Raw genomic sequence first — 21,193 nt, 5'->3', positions numbered from 1 at the left:
TTAAAGACACAAATATAACATTGTTTTCCTCTAAATACTGTAAATTCCCAGCAATTTTGTGATAGGCTTAAATACAGTCAAGGAATAGCTTTGGTTAGGGTATCTGAAATCTGATTTTGGAGAAGTTGACTTATTCTGTGCTTCAGCTTCCTTTGTTTTCTGTTTTATTTGTTCTCTGATTTTTTCTTTAGTTTTGTGAATTTGGGGATAAAGGCAGATTATTTCTTAAATTAAATTTGTAGTAATACCTTATGTATTTCTGTACTTTTAACACAGTTCTGGAGAGTAGTTCATGGGTCTTATTTTCTCTGAAGCTGTTTAAAGTTGATTAAGTAGCAACTGAGTAAGTTCTGAGCATTTTTATCAGAATTGCTCTAATTAAGTATGCATTTATAGGTTGTCCATGAACTTAAGGAAAAGTTCCTCTCTCTCCTTTAATCCATTTAAACCAGAAGATTTCACATTCATAGATACTCTCTAAGCATTTAGTGTTGATTATAGTTTCTTCAGCATTCCACCTGAAAGCAAACATGAAATACAGGAGCTAACCTTGAAAATGTAGCTTGTATGTTTACAAAATTCCCAATAATGAGCTAAGATAGTAGCTCTGGGGCCAGTCAGCAGGCAAATAGTCAACCCTATTCATGGGCCTAAAAGTAGGCACAGAACCTCTGTTGATGTAGGTGACAAAGTTTTTGGGACATACTAGTCAATATCTACGTGAATTTATGAAGCCTTTGCAGGAGGTATTCTGGTGGTTGTTTTGTTTTAACTGTGGGTGTCCAAGACAATAGCAAAATTTCCTTTATCTTAGGTGCTTGCTTTCATTTGTTTTAAGAAGCTTTGTTATTAGTGCAAATAACATAAGCTGTTTACTTTCGTGCTTTTTAACGTGCAAGGGAGGCATGGGAAACATACAGGTTTCTTTGCCTCAGTTAAAAAACTGTCATTTGTGTCTGTATTCTGAAGTGGAGTTATTACGTGAATGGCTTGTGCCAATTGTGTATATATTTATTTTATTCTCTTGATTTTATACAACCTTAGTCCACACAGATATGGTTCTTCTGCACTATCCCTGTAGTCCAGTGTAAAGCATATGAAACAGGCTTAGAGTATACATGTTGTCTGTTGTGTTTCTTGGGCTACTTTTGAAAGTTTGGGTGGGAAATCTGGTTTGGTCAGGAAAACTGACAAATCAAGTGTCTTTATTTTTTTTTGGTCCCAATCAGATTAGGTGCCTAAGGACAGCCAATGGGTTGGATATGGGCAGGTGAGGATAACCAACGTGGCATGCTTTTTACTGTTGTCTCTTCTGAAAATCTTACAACTTCTTCAGGGACGTACCAGAAGGATGCTTTCCTGTAGCCAGAACAAGAGTATTCACTGCTGTAATTTATTATATGATGGAGACATCAACACTTTTATCACGAATCAGTATTTCATATGAGTAGCAATGTATGTCACGTGACCAAAATGGTGGCAATGAAGTGGCCGAATACATGTGGTGTAGTAGTTTTTCTATTTCGTGGTGTGGCAGATATGTTGTGACCCTTAAATATGTTTGTTAGAACCTGTATGCCCTGTCTCAGTTTATTGGTTGTGTATCATTATAGCTAGCTAATGGAAGCTAAGCCTAAAGATATGTATTTGCAGGTGTGACAAGACAGTAAAAAACAGTATACTATGTGTATGCAAATGAATGGAGTTAAGTCTCTGCATGAAACACTGCACGCTTACACCTGAAATTGCAGATATTTTATTACTAAAACAATACACGTTGGAAGGACTGAGTTTGTCATTGGCTGTCATGTTTGGAAGAATTAATTCAAATAGTAAAAGAATCAAAGATAGAAAGCCCGATTGATGGCTAAGCAAAAAGAAGTGAACAGTGGAACAAAGTCCACAAGCATTTAAAGAGTTCAAGTTTGAAGAAAGAAGGATTAATGAAGCCCTAACCATGAAGTGAAGCCTGCCTAGGTCTGCTATACCTTCTTGCAGTCTGACGTGGAGACTCAGTAGAAGTTTATTAAACAGTGTAGAAAGTAGACCTCAAGGTACTGCGTAGCTTGGGGCAGATCTTGAGAATATCTGCTTCACAGCAAAATGCTTTTCATAGAATAATTTTTGAACAAAGGCTTAGTAACTTTACAAAACACTTGGAAATTGTACTATAGGAAACAGTCCTGTATGGCAATTAATTGTGTTAGTAATAAAACTTGTGGACCCTGTCTGATTGAGCATGGGGACCATGAATAGGAGCTTGCTAATGAGACATGGATGTTGTGTCAGAGCTGACCTGTGATTGTGGTGCTGGTGATGTGTGGCTGGTTTGATGGAGTCTTTCAAAATGGTAACTAGTGGTCTCGAACTACATTTCAAAGAGGTGTGTGGAGGCATTTGCCCTGGTTTGCTTGCCAGGTGTGGTAGTATAACCTGGGTTGTAAGATGTGGGTTGTTTACATTTAAAAAAAACCCCAAACATAATGCAGCTATCTAGCATAAAGATTTAAAAATAAAACAGTTGGTTTAATTATGTCACATTGCTACAGCTTATCTAAAGTAGGAAATAGTTTTTTCCTGTTTATGTAGGTGATGGACAATGTTGGAAGCTTAAAGTGCCACCAACCCAAGAGTGAGCACTGAGTATCTCAGTAAGGAATGGATTTTTACTTATTTTAAAAACCATTTTCAATAGCTATTAAGGTGATAATGTTGACAGCATATTCTAACTTTACTCCTTCACCAAAACCCATCCTCTGTCATAAAAAAGCAGGCTTCTTCAAAATGAAGGAAAGGCTTCGCAGTACTGGTTATATATGTATATATGTGACTCCCCAAAGTGGTCTTTCATAGATTATAAGTAATAGCGTGTATATGAACCCAAATAGAAAGCAGAGTATTTTGCAGCTTCGCTTAAAATCTGATAAGCAGTAGTTGAATCCTGTTGTGTAAAATACATGTATATTTTATTTGGACAAAACTATTGCAGGAAGAATGCCGGTACTGGAATTTGTATTTTTAGGTGATTATTTTATATGGTTATTTTCTTCATACTGGAACATTCATTGTAGTGACAGCTTAGTCCTCTGATAAGCAAGCAGGCTCTTTGGGAGTTAGCAGTGGTGTTTAAAGATGCTAATACTCCAGAGTGTCTATTCTGTCCTCTGCTGGAGGTTTCTGTCATAGGGATATCAGAATAAAATGTCTCGCCCACACCAATTCAGAGTTCGGCATAAACCTACTTTCATTTTAAGCTTAAGCCCTTACTTATAATATACCTATTAGTAGTTTATAAGCAGAGGTTTACAAATATTTATGGAAATCTAAGTGTGCATGAAATCTCTTGGAAATTTTTGTTCGATTTTACATTTTCACGTGCATAGAAAATACACTTCCTCTGAGGCTATGAAGAGGAGATTCCCGGTCCTGCCATGGTCTACGGGAAGTGTCAGAAACGCTGTCTAGACAGACAGCAGCAGGCATTAGAGCTCGTGATCCCAGCATAGCTACCTGTTCAACTGAAACAAACTTGTGAGGAACTGAATTTGGACTTAGGATCCTGTTTTGCAGGGGGTACTTATGTGCTAATACCAGTTGACTATTTCCTGCCGTTGCTGTTATGAATAGTTATGTATTTCACTTTCTTGTTAGTGGCCTCCCACCATTGCTCACTTTCAAACTGTCATGATACAAGAAAGTGAGATTATTTTTTTTTTGAAGAAAGAAGTGAAAATAGTGTCATTTATCACTAATTTTGAGCTGTAGGATTTTAGTTCAACCTTTTTTAGAAATTGCATTGTAGTCTTAAGAAAGCCAGGAAAGTGTTTCAGGTGTTGTGATTTTTAAGACTGCAGAAATGTAGAGGAGCAGCTGGAAATGAATGTGTGTGCTAGTTTTGTCTTAAAATGGTTTTCTAAATACAGAAAATTCAGAGAGATGTCAGTCTACTAAGAAATTGCTTTTGGCTACAGCACTTGCTTTGATTTTGTAATCTGTGATCTGAGAAGGGGTTCTCTGTGGCTGCCATCAGTGTAATGACCAAGGCTGTAAGCTATAACCTGGTAATCTTGTCTTGGGCTGTGTTCTTAGAGCCTGCAGGTTAAAATAATGAATTGCACAGCTGTTCTTCTCTTCCAGTGTCCTGCAAACTGTTTAGTCTCCTAAATATAGGGTTTGGGTTTTTTAAAGCGGACTGCTGCACTGTTATATTTTTTATTAGTGTAAACTGAAATTGTGTCGAGTCCAGCGTTAGAAAATACTGTTAAGTAAGGACATTAGACTGAAGAAGACAGTCTTAGAGGGAGGTATCTGAAGTATGTAGCAGTTTGCCGCCTTTGGGTTTAAACAGAGATTGCAGTAAGGACTGTTGGCTTTGGAACAGTGTTAGAACTGGAAAGAAAATGGCTACCAGAAATCATTGTTGCTACAGTAACAACATGGCTTGACTATTAATGTGCTGCTTTAACTACTATTAGAAATACTGTGTGAGATATTGCTTTTAGGTAAAAGTGTCCTTAATGGGAACAGAGATCTAAATCAATTTAGATATTAATGGATATCATTAGGCTTCTTGTTTTAGAATACCAATCTGTTTATTGGGAAAACTAATTTCTAGTAAATATTTTTTAAAACCTAATTACTGCTTTTTCTACCTCAAAAAAATTGCTTAATGGTTTTCAATTTTATTAATAAACATAATGTCCTTATAAAACAACTTGCAGGAAAAAAAAACAGTACAGAGTATTGATTTCTTCGGGTAATAATTTTTTTTAAAAAACCTTGATACATCATTTCACGAAGTATGTGGTATCTGGTACATAATTCTGGCTTTCAGGAATTAAGCGGTTAATGGTTTTTTTTTTCATGCAGCAAAGCTTTTGTTTAAGATATTTTTATATTTTGAGTTCAAAAATAAAAATAATATGGCCAACCTAAATCCTGTTTGAAGATTTATAAATGAGGTTCATATTCTACAGTAGAATCTACTTGGGGATCTGCACTGTATTTTATTTCATAAGTACGTAAGTGTATGTATTGTGGAGTAAACTTTTTGCAGGTTTTGTTATTAATAGGGAAGAGTGCACTTACGTTGAAGAATTTCAGAAGCGTGTAATGCAGTACATCAGGAAAGGGATATGTGAAGTGCAATGAATGTGTGAAGATTAATTATGCCATTTCTCTGTGTGTCAGGATTCCACAGGTGGCAGATTTGATGGTGGGTATGGACTGACAATAAACTGTCTGCTCTGCATCAAAGTCCCATGTGTGCGATGTCTTCTGTATACCTATAGCAGATCCCATTTTTCTGTAGTTCTCTTGGTTTGGGGGGAGTTTTGGTGAAGCTCTCTATCAGACTTCCTTACTGAAAAGGCCCTGGGTTCATTCAGGAGAGATGGAGCTGATAAACTGTTCTCTATTCAGGGGACTTATGAAAGATTATTCAGTGGTCATTGGTAAAAATTAAGAAGGCCTTTACTTTAAGTATGCGTCTAAAATATACAGTTGCCTATGACTTGGAATGCACATATCTGTACTTAAAACATGGTATTTCTCAAGTAGCACACATGCTTTATTTACTTTGATTGTATGTATACATTATTTTTATTGTACAATCTTATTTCATACCTTCCTTCAGTATCTTGTACAAAACAGTCTTCTGACTGATTTCAGTGGAATCCTGCCTCATTTACAGGCATATGTGCTAAATATATAAAATGCAATTTTCAAGTTGTTGAAGAATGCGTAGTATGTAAAGACAGTCATTTGGACAATAGAAAGTTGCTGCTTGGTGGAACACAAAAGGGGATGCACTAATTTGATGCAGACAACCTTAACTTGGAACTTTTTTTATTCTTATGCTTAGCTTTGCCTCCTTCATGTTTTTATTAAAATACTGTGGGTTTTGTAGAAAGGAGAGGATGACACTACAAACATCTAACACCACTCTACAGTTCGTTATTTTAAAAATGAACCTTGAAATGTAACAGGCTGTTTTCTTAAAATGAGCACATGGAAGGTACTGCCTCAGATGTTTCTAATTTTTTTTTTTAATTAAAGACATAAAATGCATGGTTTTGGATTAAATCTGTTGGTTCCTTAGAAAAGCACTTAAGTGAAGAAGCTTTCTGATTTGGATTCCTGATTACTTAGTTTCAGCTGAGAAACTGGGTGTGCAAACTTGGACTAGAAATTTGTGAGGAACCATAATTTCTATGAGGTAGGCAAGATCTCACATAACTGTCTGTTTTCTGGAGTGCATTCATGCAGTGCTTATAGTCAGAGGGTATGCCACTGTGTTTTGGGGTGCTGTAGTTAAAGCTTATGTGATGATATGGTGAAGGAATATATAGTAATTCAGACTGGAGAAGAGAGTGATTCCATAGCTGAAGGGTAGAGGCAGTTCCTGCACAGGTAATGTATTGGTGAGATTTTGCTGACAGCATAATGAAACGAGAAATGTTCAATGTTAGGGATGATGCCAAGGTTATGTACAGTGCCATTAGTAGTTTGGAATGGAATGGAGAGATGATGTCATTCTGTGCTTTAAGCTTTTCCTGTTTGAGAGAAGCTGTTACATCTAAGGTATATAAATACAGCAAATGAAGAGCTAGTTCATGTGGTCATGATAAATAGGCTCAAGGATGACTGAAAATGTACAGGTGTTCATTATGCAAGTGGTATGTTGATCTGTAGCTTAAACTGGTAGAGAAATTATACAGAAAGAAGGTAAATTATTTCTCTGTAGCTTATTGCTAATGGTAATTCTCATTGTGAAGAATGCCATTCAATTTAGTTGGATATTGATGGACTGTAAATTTATTTATTAAATATCAGTGATACTTAGAATGTTACACCTGATCTTAGCTGTGGGGCTGCATTGGTAAGTAACCTTCAGAAATATCGTAGTAATATTTTCTCTTAAGGCTTGAAGTTTTAAATGTTTTCAGAAGTCCATCTTTAAACTGATGCTTCAGTTTAGTGCTTTTATGATACTTTCATTTGTATGTTGATTGTTACATATTTGCTTACTCAAAGTAAACAGCTCTTAAATTATGTTTGTTTCCCATTGCTTCTCTGTAGACATCTTTCCATCTTTATTGTGTACATCTTTAAATGCTTACTTCTTTATCTCTTTAGTGATGGAGAGGAAAAGTAACCTTTTTGACTAATACACGTTTTGTTAGCCCAAACCTCAGTCTTCCTAGAATATTTTCCCTCTGATGGCTTTTAAATGTTTTCATTTACATAATACAGATTTTTGAAATAATAATTAAATCTTGATTTGCTTAATTGATGCTAAAAACACAAGTTCTTTTTTTCCATTCAAGCTACTCTCTCTGACTACTTTTTTCCCTATTGTGATACTCCTGTTAAAGTTGCATTCATCTGCTTGTAATCTTGTTGTTTGGCCTGAAACAGCTTCAGAGTCTGAGGTATGATCAGTTGTGTTAATTTCCTATGCTGTCACACTTTTCCTTGAAGTGCTTCACAGTCCCATACGGGGTGTTGTCAAAAAGCAAAACTTTCTCCAAGTAGGAAAAAACCCGAGATATTTCAACACTTCCACGTGAAAGCCCTACCACAGCTTTGGGAACTGTGCATGTGGCTTCTCCTGTAATGAACAGACAAAGGAAGAACTGTAACTTCTTTGAACTGTTTTTCAGATAACTCTCAAAATCTTGCAGGAGGCAGTCCTCTCCTGCAGTCCCTTGCTTGCTCGCTTTTGTTCAGTCACTGCAGGTTCTTTGAAGTCAGAAGCACCTCCAGTAAAAGGACTTAAATTTTGTCTATTCATGTTGTGACATGTTAATTTTTTTGCTTAATTTGACTTCTGGATAATTCAGGCTTCAGTAGGGTACCTGCACTTAAATATCGCTTTGCATTAACTATTCTAAGAAGAGTGATTGTTATTTTTCCTTTGCAAATTTAATTTTGGTAAATTTGATTGTGGCATTTATAATTCAGTTGGTTAAACTAAGGTTGGAATAGCATAGATTGAGAGAAGTTTTACAGATTCTCAAAGGGAATGAATTTTGTGATTTTAGAAAATGTTTAAATTTGATGATCTAAATTAATCTACACCAAATGTTAGCTCAAGGTAATCTACACTGAATGTTAGTTCAAGGTATTTGTGGCTACTGAATGTTATATGAATATGCAGTTTTTATACTTCTTAATAGAGATTGGAGAGCATCAAAGCTCCTTCTGCAAACAGAAAGCAGGAAACTACATTTTGTACAGGCAAGGTCATTGCTGACTACTTGTTGGGAAAATGGCAGTATAGGCTTGTATTTAAAGAGCTTGTCAGCTAAGTTTTTGCTTTTTCAGTCCTCTTCTGAAATGACTTTATCCTTGGTAGTTGTGTATACAATATTAGCTGGAGCTTCTTCTGGGCTTCTTGCAATAGCCTTTTCTTAGAGTAATCTTTGCTTTCTACTGGCTGTTTTTTCCTGCATTGATTTTTAGGAATATTAGATTTCTGTAAGATTATGGATGTTTTCCAGAGCTGCATCAGATATTAGAATGAAATTTCTTTCCCCTTTACCCCCCCTCCCACTCCCTGATTTTGAATTTTGTAGATTTTAATGCTGGGACAGCAGTAGCCTAATAAATGTAAATTTCACTCTCAACCAACTGATCAAATTTTCTAAGTCCCAGAAAGTACTTGAAGTCAAGACTACAGTTGCAAGCATTTTGCTGTGTTTTTATGTTGAGCTGGTGAAATGGACTGTTTAGCCACAGTTTATACCAACAGAAGTAGTGTGTATAGTATAGTTTATTCTAGCCTTTGTTTCTTCCTTTTCCTTCCTTCCCCCCCAAGCATAATCAGTTATAGAAGCAAAAGCTAGTTTTGTGTTACATTATAACTCTCTTTAAAAAAAAACCAAAACAACAACAAAAAAACCCGCCGAAAAACTTCTCTGAATTATGTTCCTGACTGCAACCATTCCAGGAGAAGGTGGTGGTTAAAGATGGTTAAGTAGAAATGTCAGTTATCACAGATCTGTTAGGAAATAAGGGCTAAGTAGTAGATGAATAGATCAAAACTCTTTCTTGTCAGGATTACTGCAAGTTTTATCTACTCATTGTACACCTTTGCATTCTAGTGTTCCTCAAACTTTTTCCCCAGAGAGGGTCATGCTATAGGAGGTATTTCATTATAGCAAACAGAGCACTAATAACGTAAATAGGAAGTGATTAAAAGTAAATTTAGTCTTGACATAAGATCCAGCTCTAATGAGAGGAGAAGCAGTTAGGCAAGTTTTGTGTGACTCGCCTTTGAACTCAGATTAATTGTCTTTATATAAACATTGTATTGTGAATGGTTATGAGCTTGATGCAAGAGTCATGAATAAAATCTTTTCTGCTATCTTTGTAGATGTGAAACCAGTTATCTTACTTTTTTTTGTATGAGCCTGAATCTTGAAGTATCAACTGTAATGGTTGTTTACTTGGGAAAGCAGTATTATGGAAGCTTTTGTAGCTGTTCTCTAGCTAGCCAGAAAGATTAAATATTTTAACTAGTCTAGCGTGATTATCTGTAACAATTATATTACAGCCTGTATATACAGCCTTTAAAATTATTCCTCAAACAAATGCTTTTTTTGAGAATCTCTCTCTGTCTGTCTGTAGCTCAGATACACTTGACAGGTTGTTCTGTCTGAGCAATACCCACAGATGTGACTTCATCATTGCATACAGGCTGGAGAACTACTTCTGCCTACTTTGGCTTTTTTTGTGTATTGCATGAGAAGAAGTATTATTGGTATGCTCCTTTTCTGTGTTGTCACTGGGCAAAGCGACCATTGCTAGCACTGAACCGCCTTGGTTCACACTTCTCACCAATTAGGGAGAAATGCTTGTGCTTTTAAGCACTTCAGTACATCTGTGTTTCTTTGATACCACTGGGGGTACACTTAAGATATCGGCCATCTCCACCGTGGCAGTTTTCTTCCACTTCCTGTTCTCTGCCCTTATCAGAACAGGGAGCTGCTTATTGGTGATCAGAAGCCTAACAATTTTAGAGCAGTCCTTGTACCTGCTGTGGGCCCCTTTTTACTCTTTGAGTGGTGAGGCCTCAAGGTGAATGCTCTGTAACTACGTTTCTTACCTGCTTTTGAGTCCCTTTTGATGCTGTCTTTATTACCTGGTGAAGGAGAGTGGCTTTCATTCTTGCTTCCTTTCCTGATAATGAGAATTAAGACAGGAAAATCAGAGCCAAAGCATTTGTGATTTTGAATCTTTTCCTTGCCCTAACCAGTCTTGGAGAACTACCTCTCTTCAATCTGCTGGTAAAGAATTTCAGGTGCTCAGTTATTCCAAATGTCAACACCCTTGAAATGCATAGTAGGTGTTAGAGTTTGACTGACTGTTGGAGTGAGAGGAATCTTTGACAGCAGAAAGACTGAGAGGTGAGTGTTGGTTAAGTACTGTAGGTTGGGTCGCTTTAAACAGTGAGGGTCTCAATGCTATCAGTAGTTTGGGCTAAAATCTGGTGTCTTGATGTGGATTGCATTGCCTTCATCGGGATGTTTGCATGCCACTGCATGTACTGTCTCCCACTGGGTGCAGCTTTGAACACCAGTGTGTCTGAAATCCCAAAAAGGGGAGTTAATTCTGCAGGGCCCTTTGAAGTTTGTAACACAAGGCTGCAGTAGGACAGCCAGCCCTTTGGTCCTTCAGCAGTTTGCTTGCTGATAATGTCTTTGTGAAACTTCTGTCACCTTTCCTTCAGCTGGACAATATCCAAATTATGATGGCACATCTTCTCTATTCCCTTCTCTTTTCCTTCTGTGCCAGATACAGAGTAACCCCATATTTATCCCCAAAGTGGTCTGTGAGCTCCCTGTGAACCAAAGAATACTTACATTCAAGAGTACTTGCATTTAAGTTTTCTCCAAAGAGCACATTAATGAGTACAAGAGTACATGCCCTCCAGATAGGCAGTGTAGGGTAAGACTTCCCATTTTATGTCAACACAGTAAATTGATTGGTCTGAAGTAACGCGTTTCCATGAGAAAGCTGTTACAGTGAGTAACAGGTTGCGTGGCAGCCTGTTGTATTACCAGTGATCTACAGTTGTCTGGGCTCAATCATTTCATGCAAAGATTCTGTCTGTACTTGAATTACAAACCATGAAATCTATGTTGAGAACAGTTATTGCTGATGTTTAGCTAATCGCAATGTGCAGAAGATGTGAGAATTGCTACAGTGGTACAGGTGAGATCATTTTGCATGAGGGCAGTCAGTGATGTAGTTCTTACTTGCAGCGAGAGAAGTGTTAGACTGGGATTGACTCTGCCCAGCCAAAGTGCACAGGTTTACTGAGATGTCTGGTTTAGTGCTGATCTTAGTATTTGATAATGTAAAGTCTGCATAGACCTTCTTTCCCATTTTTTGAAAGGTGTTTTGCTCTTCATACATGCAGGTTGTATTTTCTGGGTGTTTTTAACTGTAGCTTTACATTTACCTTCTGTAACATGCAATAGGGCTCCCCTGCTGTTTGAAAATAACACTTCTGCTTCTCTAGGTGCATGAATATTACTTTAAAACCTGACTAAAGAATTTTAAGTTTTTCTGTAATACAACTTATTTGAGAAATAAATGAGCCTATCTTTGGAATAACATTAATGCATAAAGGCTACAGTTTAATGTGATAATTAGGAAATTATCCTGGGGCTAGGGAGAGGAGCTTGGAGACTAGTCTGTTGCTTTATATTGCCCAGCAAGACTTTTTGAAAGGTCTGTCTTTCCTTACTATCTGTCTTTGTAATTTAGGTGGGTGGCTTTGAGACAGTTACAGACTGACTGGGGAACTCAATCAAAAAGCTGTGTGTGAACAAACTGAGGGAAGGAATCTTAGGTAGTATGTAAGGATAGATGTCTCTTTTGGAGTTAATTTTGGTGATGGATACATTAGTTTAGTCTAGATACGAATAACCCTCTGTAAAGCTGTATGCCAGTTGTTGTGTCTTCAGTAGATGAGGTAGACCCAGTTCTGTAGAAAAATTCATTCTTGTTTTTATGCAGCTTCAGTGACTTTCAGAGTCTCTTCCAAATGTTATATAGTCTGATATTTCCAAATAGGAAGTGAAAAATTTCCTTGTATAGTTAGTTCTGTTAAAGATCTGTGAGCAGAACTGAAACTAGAGCATTTAACCTGACATTAATCAGCCTTCATGAAGGCAAAATAAGTTATGATTTTAAAATGGTCCAGCTAGCCTTAAAATAAAGAACACAACATTGTCCTAGGGAAGGCAAGGAATTAGTGAGGCCCAGGTTTAAAACCCCCCAGCACTTAATCTCAGGTATTCTTGATTGTTTTGCTAAAAAGATTTTTTAAAGCTTTCATTTGTAACCATGTCCTTTCTATGCTTCATTCCCTATTCAGGGAACTTAAGATAGCTGTCTTTGAAGGCACTAGCAGAAAATGCAGCAGAGCTTTTCTTGCCATGCAACTTTTTTTCCCCTGTTCTGCCCACTTAGTTTAATAGCATGTGTATATTTGATACGATTTCTTGGTGGACTTTTAAAGTACAAACATCTATGTTATTTGAAAATTACATGTGTATTTGAGAGAAGACCACTGGAATTTTGATATTTCTTCCCTGGGACAAAACTGATTAGAATACTTTTGCAGCTGTAGATTTCTCATCTCTGCTTTGCCTGTCTTGTCATATAGTCTACAACAGAAGCATAAGACAATGACAGCTGTACAGTAAGTTCTTGTTTTATTTTGCAGGTTTGTTTTAATGTGGAAGTGGATCTCACAGCTTAATGTAAATCAAACAAAGGTGAGTAGAAGTTTTGTGGGTTTGGTTTGGTTGGTTTTGTATTTTTGTTGTGTTTTTGTTTGGTTGGTTTTTTTGTGGTGTGTGGTTTTGTTTGGTTTTTTTCCAAATTCCTTGGGTCCATTAGCGCATACTGCTAAACACTCAGAAAAAGTGTTCAGTGAAAATTGTATTGAAACTTGTATCTTGATTACTGTAATTTACAGACATAATGTTACTTCTATGATACCAAAATAGGAACAAAACACATACATCCCTAATATTTAAGATTATTGTGATAAGTATGCTTTTCTTCCATAATCTGTTATAGTCAAAAAGCTATCAAGGCATTCTGCTAGCTGTTGAGAGCCAAAATTATGAGTACTTCAAATGAATTTCATTCTCTGCATATTATCCACCTGATTTCAAAGTACTGAAAGTGTACTTTGCATTGTCAAAGCAGGATGTTAAAGTTGCACTTATTTTATTAATAAATAACTGTGTGGGAAATTTGACCAGCTACCAGAATAGCATTTCACATTTTTAATAATGAAATTCCATTGGGTTTGTTTTGGATTTTTCCCTTTCCTGTCCACAGGAACCCTTTTGGGAGCTGTTTGAAAGACATAGTGTATGAATATTTACTGCTGGTACTCATGAGCTGTAGAACTTAAGTGTCCATTTGCAATTGCAAAGTGTCCATCTAGGAAAAATTTCCTGTAACTTTGGCATTTCTCTGCACCACCACTCCCACCCCCCACCCTGCCTTATTTTGAGAAGAAGAATTTAGCTAAGCCCAGATTTTGTTTCTTTTCACATTACTTGAGATTCTACTTCAGGAATACTTTGAACTATAAAATTAATCTCTTCTCTGTTAAATTATGTGAAACATTTAACGAAGAGCAATTTGCTTTAATCTGTTTTAGCTTGAGTCTTTCAAGAGTATCTTTAGGTAAGGCCCCACAATTAGGTAAATTCTCTCCTGTGAAGACAGGGCACGATGGACTTGTGTACACAGGCTTCTGTAACAAACAAAAGCTGGCTTCTCAAGTTTCCTGGTTGCTGTTTGACTAACACGGCATCTCAGAATACAGCTGCTTGTGGTGACTTGATATTTTGAAGAGGTGAGAGGGAGATCCCGTTTGCTCAAATGAGCTTGTTCTTCATTTCTAATCTCTGATTAATATGTAGGCTTAATGTAGCTTTAAAAATGTAGTATGTTGTCGTGGTTTAACCCCAGCCAGCAACTAAGCACCACGCAGCCGCTCACTCACTCCCCCCCCATCCAGTGGGATGGGGGAGAAAATCAGGAAAAGAAGTAAAACTCCTGGGTTGAGATAAGAACGATTTAATAGAACAGAAAAGAAGAGACTAATAATGATAACACTAATAAAATGACAACAGTAGTAATAAAAGGATTGAAATGTACAAATGATGCGCAGGGCAATTGCTCACCACCCGCTGACCGACACCCAGCCAGTCCCCCAGCGGCGAAACCCCTGCCCCCCCCCCACTTCCCAGTTCCTAAACTAGATGGGACGTGACATGGTATGGAATACACTGTTGGCCAGTTTGGGTCAGGTGCCCTGGCTGGGCATGAGAAGCTGAAAAATCCTTGACTGTAGTCTAAACACTACTGAGCAACAACTGAAAACATCAGTGTTATCAACATTCTTCACATACTGAACTCAAAACATAACACTGTACTAGCTACTAGGAAGACAGCTAACTACATCCCAGCTGAAACCAGGACATATGTGCATCTTAAAATAGACATGACCTGCTTTGTTTGTATCTTCTGCTCTGCTAAGACTTTTTTAGAGCTATTGGTATCAACTTTAAAATACTGATTATAGGAGAACACTTTGTGGGGAATTTAAAATAACTCTTCTATTCAGTGTTATTCCTTTGTATAATGTATAACTGATTCAGGACTTCGATTATGAATTGTCTTCTGAATTATGAACAATTAAAAGTAAGCTATGCTGCTGTAGTATGCATATAATTATGCACAGAGGATGTTTACTGCCTTAGCCTGGCTTTGCAGGTTTCTAGAATGTGGTGCTTTGAGAAAAGGAATAAATGTAACTCTGCAAAAGGAAATACTGTTCTTTATCTGAGGATGAGTGTAGAACGAGAATCGTGGCTAGGGAGGGGACTTGAATTCACAGTAAGATTTAGATTGTTCCCTAGGCCTTTTAATGCTTTCAGTACTTGATGCTTACAGTTTGTTCTGTCTTTCCTTAATTTAAGTGTTACCTCATTACTGGTTTAAATACAGAAAATTAGTTGAGAAGTCTAATGTATAAATAACGGAGTGTGTTCTTTAAGCATGAAATCTTCTGAATGAAACTCCAAAGACCTTTCATTTTAATGGTGGTTAGCTGTGTATAATAGAAGAAAGCTGGTCTCTGAGGAGAAAGCCTGTACTCTTGCATACATAACAAGAGGACAGAAAAATGTGTAAAAGAATACATGGAACAGTGTAATGATACTTGATCAGTATTGTTAGTGCTTGGAGGAGATCTCGAGGTTCTGACAGTTCTGTAAAAATGACAACTGAATAGTCAGTAAATCAATAAAAATATTACACGTTATCAGGGAACAAAACAAAAACCGGAACAAAACAAAAAAACCAGACCTGGTTATACAAATTTGTGGTGTACCATAGATGCATTGTATTGCAATGTGTATTGCTTCTTGAGTACTAGTCTAGTCCTGTGGCTGAAAAACGACATAGCAGAGCTGAAGAAGGTTCAGAAAAGGGCAGCAAGGATGACTGAAAGACTTCATTTTAAAGAACAACCTGCATTTCCTAACTGCCTCTGTCTTCTGTCTCCGCTCATGAGTGTGGTGGCTGCAGCATCTTGTAGACTTCTAAACAATGAACGTAACTCCCACAACTTGGTGCAGGCTTGTCCTTTTGTGTGAGCTTATGTCATTTAAAGCAATAGCTGAAAATGCGATTTAATGATTTGCTCAAACATTTTTCTTGCACCCTTGACCAGAATGCATTTCCTCATGACCCTGATAGCGTGCTTTCCATGTTGGTTTTCTTTGAGTAAAGGATTTGGGGGTTTTGTTCTTCTGATTTGAAATCATTTACTTTCCTAATGCAAATATAAAAGGTATGATATCCTGACTTCTGGAAATAAAAAAAAAAAAATCTACTGCCAGTTAAAAATGCACAGGTGTAAGATACTAGTTACAAACAGTGAATGTACTTTATTAGGATAACTGTAGTCTTTGTTCTTAGATTTTCTGACTTCCAGACTGCATCTTCTGAGCTCCATAGGAGGACCTATCTTGTTAAATATGGGGGAAAGCTAGGAAAAAATAATCTTGGTCTCAACGTGTTAACAGTGTAATGGGTCACACTTCTGTGTAACAGGAAGGGTTATGGAAGGTAGATGCTTGTGCTGAATTTCCCTGTACAGTGTGTAGAGTGAGGTCAGATTTTAAGCATTTGAGATATCAGGCAAAAACAGGCTTGCTTCCAGAAACTGTGTTGCTAGTATTGCTTTACCTAAAAGTAGAGGATGTAATAAATTAGTAACAGCACCACAGACGTTGAAGAAGGATAGGTTATATACAGAATTCAGCACAGCATAAATTTGAGTATGTGGGATTTGTGTTTCTTTAGCTCAGATAGGAATCTCATACAATTTTCATCTTGTTCATATTATCCTGGTAACATGAAGTTGAGTTTTCTGCCGTTAAATCATTTATGGTGGTGACTCCTTTAAAGAAGGAGAAAACAAAACAAAACAAACCCCAAAACAACAACAAAAACCAAGCAAAAAAAACCAACTAACCAAACAAAACCCAATTATTAGTTTTGCACCTAATTTGGTGCCAAGGTGACCTTATCTTTTCACTTGGAATTAGGAGTTTTGTCTGTTCTTCTGGTCACGTACAGAGTTATAGCTTTGGGTCTTTTAAAAACTCTTATTTCCTATGTTCATTGGTAAGGATGATAACTTTCTCCAAGTTGACAGAATTGTTTTTTCTTAATCTAAAAAGGTACAAGATGGTTTTTTGGCCGTACCTGGTGCTGTTACTTACAATCTTACCAGCTTTTTAACCCTTGATAACTGAAAGACTATAGAGGATGTTAAGAGCCAGTTTGCTAGTAAGGATGAGTGAATATCACTAATGTAATTCATTACACTAAGTTTCTAAATTAAATGAGTAAAAACAAGAGCGTTCATTTCAGGTAGCCTTTTCATAATTGGGAAAGATAGCAAGCTTTAGGAGTTGAAGTGTCTCTACATTAGCAGGAGAGACAATCTTAAAATTTGTGATACTATTAAAGTATGTACAGCAAATAGTTATCAGCCAAAAAAGCAAAAAGCGTGAGAAATTGCTAGGTCCTGCTGGATAAAAAGAATTACAACTTTTATTTAATATAATAAGGAATAAGGCCAGAATTTTTCCAAAGTTGAAAGGTGTGTCATGTCCAAAGATCTGTCTCAATAGAAATGGGTTAAACTGTTCTTAATGTCGTCTGTAAGAAAGTGTACTGTAAATCCATTATGCAGCATCATGTTGTCATGCAAGTTTTCATCTGTGATCTGCAGGACTGACACTTCAGGACTACTAGTTCGTGCAGGTAACTAACAATGTAGGTCAATGAATTTGAGAAATATTCCTGTAAAAAATAGTCAAATATACCCGACTTCTAAAAACCCTTCCCAGTCTGGTTGTGATCTTTACATTCTACCAAAAAGTACATTGGATAGCTTATCCAAATAACAAGCTTGATGTTCATACCTTAAGAGGTAGGTCTTTTGCTTCAGTTACTGAATTCACCTTTCTCTGAAATTTGGGATTACAGTAAAAATAAGGCTTCTGTGGCCATGTAGTTGTAATCATTGGGGATTTGTATAAAGTTACGGAAAAAACCTAATTATTAGAGTCAGTTTGTTGATACATATTGGATTTGTATTGGAAGAAAGGGTTCTTTACCCAACTACTCACAAAAGGTGGCTGAACAAAAAGACTGAATTGTAGGAAAAAACTTTGTTTTAAATTGAAAGTCAGTTTTAGATTTGGATGCAAAATTTCTGTTGGTTCTGCTTTGATTGATTAGTTTTAAATGTCTTTGTGTTAGTACATCATTGCTCATATTTGGCAGCTGGGGAAATGTTTTCAGTTGTGTGCTCTACATGTGGGGAATAATTAGGTATGCATACAGAGTTTCACCACCACTTGGTGGCAGTACCTGGCTTCAAAAGGACTTGTTTCTGAGCAGATAAAGTGACTTGATTTTTGTAAAACTGTGGGTTAAGGGGGAGTAGATTTTTTTTTTTAATTTCTAAAAGTTAGTGATGTGTTTTAGAAATGAAAATACTTTTCATTTAAGCTACTTGAAGGATTTGCATTTGTATGTCTCTATGGAAAATCTAGCTATCATGTCTAATATGTAATTTAAGAGTTTTTCTTGTGTTAATAGTATTCTCAGAAGATATATTTAATGTTCCCCAGTTGAATTATTTTAGCATTCACTTCTAGCATTTTACTTCGATTGAGTAGTGTGCTTCAAGTAATTTTAGAACATAAAATTTGCTTCACGGTAGTGTTCTTCATATGATGTTGTCTATTACAGTTAAATAGAGGACTGCCAAAGCTTCTTTTTTCTCTTCTGAAATGTTCTCTGCATTTTAAGTTTTTTACTTATTGATAACAAATTTTAGGAAAAGATTCCCCAGTAGATTCTTCTGTCGACAAAACTAGTAAAAGTTTGTGCCCTTACTCATAGTTGTTGCCTCTCGGTTGTGCCAATTCAGCAAGTGTGTGGGTCCTAGCCTTTTAAACTGGATAATGAAATTGTTGAAAAAGTGTGAACATGGGGGAGTGGAGGAAGGCAGGGATTGCTTAAATTGGCTTTGCTAAAAGGAAAGCCTAATTCCAATGTATAGCACAGTAATTTGACAGCATATGGCTCAATGTTGAGACTACTTCCTCTTCTCTGCAAGCCAAAATCTTTTGCAATGACAGCAGGTCTTTCGTTTTAGTATTATCTCCCACGTAAGGAGTGTAGTGGTGAGACTAGAGCCTGGAGGAATGCAGGTACTTTCCTAAGCCTGTGCTCTTTGTGAAATGTCTCACTCACTGTGACTGTTATAACAGAGTATTGCTGGTGGGAGGGGTCCCATGAGGAGGAAATACTTTTATTGTATTGCCTGAAAAGCCAACACTGAGAATTCAGCATCTTTAGGCCCCTCTGAGGTGTGACATATCTACAAGGCATCTCAGTAAATTGTGACATAGAAGAGGAATTAATCCTGTGGAAAGTCCTGAACTGTAGAAAAACTAATAGAAAATGAGGGGGTACTTTGGAAATGCCTGTTAATAAATTTGAGTGTGATAATAGTACTTTACTTAGTGAGTAATAATATTATTTTATTTAGTGAGAGAACTCTGGAAAACAGGAACACTGGAAGAGAGATAGAAGGGAGAGGGGCATCAAATTATAGTTTTGCTGTGAATATGTTCTATGTAACTTGGGATAGAGAGAATGCACTTTTGCTGTATACCTGATTATTTTTGTGTAATTTTGTTAAGCTGTCAGAATGACAAATCCGAAGTTAGTGGTTGGAAACTTCTTTTTGATTAAAATACTGTTGTGCCTATATTGCTGATATTTTGAAATGAAAGAAAAAAGTGGATAGTCTGAGCATATGGAGCACTCCAAAGAGAAGTAAGCAAGAATTGGGATACTATGTGGCAAAGTGTACTAAAACAGAATCACAGAATGGTTGAGGTTGGAAGGGGCCTGTGGAGCTCTTGTCCAATCCTCTGTGTTAAGCGGGGTCACCTAGAGCAGCTTGCCCAGGACTATGTCTGGACAGCTGTTGAATGTCTCCAAGGTTGGAGGCTCTACAGCCTCTCTAAGCAACCTGTGCCAGTCACTCTCACAGAAAAAAAGATTTTCCTTGTTTTCAGGTGGAAACTCATGTATTTTAGTTTGTACCCATTGCTGCTTGTCCTATCACTGACCACCACTGGAAGGAGTCTAACTCTGTATCTCTCTCCTCTCCTCCCCTCCCCTCCCCTCCCCTCCTGATATACTCCAGTCTCTCAGTTGTCTTAGCCCTTTGCTGGACTCTGTCCAATAGCTCCATATTTCTCTTGGACTGGGCAGTCCAGAACTGGACACACTACTCCAGGTGTAGCCTTACCAGTGCTGAGTAGAGGGGAAGGATCAACTCCCTTAGTGTGCTGGCAACACTCCTAACACAGACCACGATACTATTGGCCTTCTTTGCCACAAGGACACATTGCTAGCTCATGTCCAGCTTGCTGTCCAACAGGACCACCAAGTACTTCTCTGCAAAGCTGCTTCCCAGCATGTACTGGTGCATGTGGTTATTCATGGGGCAGGACTTCATACTTTCCTTTGTTGAACTTCATGAGGTTTCTGTCAGCCCGTTTCTCCAGCCTGTTGAGGTCCATCTGAATGGCAGCACAACCCACTGGTGTATCAGCCACTCCGCTCAGTCTTGTATCATCAGCAAACTTTCTGAGGGTACCTTCTGCCCCATCATCCAGGTCATTAATGAAGATGTTGAACAGTGTTGGACGCAGTAGTGACCCCAGGATACAGCGCTAGTTACTGGCCACCAGCTACACTTTGTACCACTGATCACAACCCTCAATTTTTTGGCAGCCTGATAAAAATATTGTCTCACAACAAGGATGGGAGCAGGGCTTTTATTTATAGACTGTAATGAGAAACTTTTTTGTTTTGTAATGCTGGTGGTTAATAGACTATTTGTCATATTGTATCTAGATAAAAGCAATTTTTGCTACCATACTTTAGGCTTAAGAATACATTTGACTGAAAAACACAGGTAATGGTAATGAAAGAGATGAAAAGTGTTTTCCCAAACATTCACTTTCTTTAGAGAGAAAAAAAAGGTGTGAGCATGTCAGATTGACATAATGGAAAAGAATTTATATCTGCATGTAAAAGTACATAAGGGAACAGTTTTGGAGAGAAGTGTGTATTATCACAGAACATTAAGTCTGTGTTTTCAAACGTCTGTGTCTTACTGGAATGCTGCTAGTCTTTACCGTGTGTCTGCATTTAGGAAAGTTCCATATTTTGTTGTACTTCTCATCTTTAGTAGAAACTAATGGCAGTGCAATTCAAACTAGATCATATTACTAAAAATCCAAACTAGACAAAGAGCTGCAGGAACGTGGAGACTTAAGTACTTGGCTGTCCTCTGTGAACAGTGTTGTGGAATGCTGGAGGAGGGGAGGTATGGAAGCCTGTGGACTTGTGTGACTGTTCTGAAGTTACCAGATTCAAAGTCGGGTTTTTTTGGTTTTTTTTGTACTAGCTAGGCATCTTTTAGAAATACCTAATTCACTTTGAAAAGTCTCTACCAATGAAACCATCTTAAACTGCTGCA

At 37.3% G+C, this 21,193-nt stretch overlaps 1 protein-coding gene across 12 annotated transcripts in view; it reads left to right on the top strand.

Annotated features, from left to right (window-relative positions):
• Positions 1 to 21,193, top strand: part of ZNF644 (zinc finger protein 644) — an 84,973-nt gene that overhangs the window by 38,130 nt on the left and 25,650 nt on the right. For 11 of the 12 annotated variants that reach the window (XM_069789197.1, XM_069789198.1, XM_069789205.1 and 8 more), the window contains one exon: positions 12,743 to 12,794. The gene's annotated coding sequence lies outside the window, so the exon portion shown is untranslated. Of the gene's footprint in view, positions 1 to 901; positions 1,271 to 12,742; positions 12,795 to 21,193 lie in introns of those variants that run through there. The other variant, XM_069789202.1, reaches the window with a different exon arrangement.

This window comes from Haliaeetus albicilla, chromosome 8 (assembly GCF_947461875.1).
Source record: "Haliaeetus albicilla chromosome 8, bHalAlb1.1, whole genome shotgun sequence".
Taxonomy (NCBI): domain Eukaryota; kingdom Metazoa; phylum Chordata; class Aves; order Accipitriformes; family Accipitridae; genus Haliaeetus; species Haliaeetus albicilla.
Note: the sequence above shows the minus strand (reverse complement) of the source record. Positions and strands in the feature narration are given on the sequence as shown.